The sequence below is a fragment of the Sorex fumeus genome, unplaced genomic scaffold (assembly GCF_029834395.1).
Source record: "Sorex fumeus unplaced genomic scaffold, SorFum_2.1 ptg000033l, whole genome shotgun sequence".
Lineage (NCBI taxonomy): Eukaryota > Metazoa > Chordata > Mammalia > Eulipotyphla > Soricidae > Sorex > Sorex fumeus.
Genome location: NW_026606090.1, coordinates 12329942 through 12330708, shown reverse-complemented (window position 1 = coordinate 12330708; position 767 = coordinate 12329942). Strand labels below are relative to the sequence as shown.

The 767-nt window shown below is 40.8% G+C and overlaps 1 non-coding gene across 1 annotated transcript; it reads right to left on the bottom strand.

Moving 5' to 3' along the window:
• Positions 1-272: 272 nt before the first annotated feature.
• On the bottom strand, positions 273-379 carry LOC130026257 (U6 spliceosomal RNA). Its single transcript, XR_008792864.1, has one exon. It is a non-coding gene; the product is annotated as a U6 spliceosomal RNA (small nuclear RNA).
• Positions 380-767: the final 388 nt, after the last annotated feature.

Genomic DNA, 767 nt, shown 5'->3' with positions numbered 1-767 from the left:
CTCAGGGGTTACTCCTGGCTCTGCACTCAAGAATTATTCCTGGTGGTACTTGGAGACCATATGAGATGCCAGGACCGAAGGAACTTGAGCTGGCTGTGTGCAAGGCAAGTGCTTTACCCACTGTACTATCACCCCAAAACAAAATATTTTAAAATAATTTTTTATGTAATTATAATACTGTGATTTACGAAGTTATTGATAAATGCATTTTAGGCATATTTCAACACCAATCCCATCACCAGTGTCCACTTCCCTTCACCAGTGCTCCCATTAAACATCTGGAATGCTCCACAAATTTGCATATTGTCCTTGTGCAGGGGCCATGCCAATTTTCTCTCTGTGGTTCCAATTTTATTACATGTGCTTCTGACGTGAGCATGAATTAAAAATATTTTTAAAATTTCAAGAGGCTGGAGAGATAGTACAGGGGTTGAGTCACTGCCTTGCATGCAACTGACCTGAGTTTAATCCCCAATATTTTATATGGTCCTTAGCACTTTATATGGTCCTCTTACCCAACCTGGCGTGGTTCCTGGGCACAGAGCCAGGAATAAGCCCTGCCTGGCTGTGATCCAAAAACGAAAATAAATAAATATACAAAATCAATAAATACTTCTCACTTCTTATTGGAAAATAATATAGTTAACATGAAAACTATTTGGAGGGGAGGGGGCAGATCAATAGAATAGCAAGTAGGGTATTTTGTGTTGCATGTGGGCTTGATCTCTGCCACTACTTATGGTCTCCTGAGCCCACCAGGAGTGATC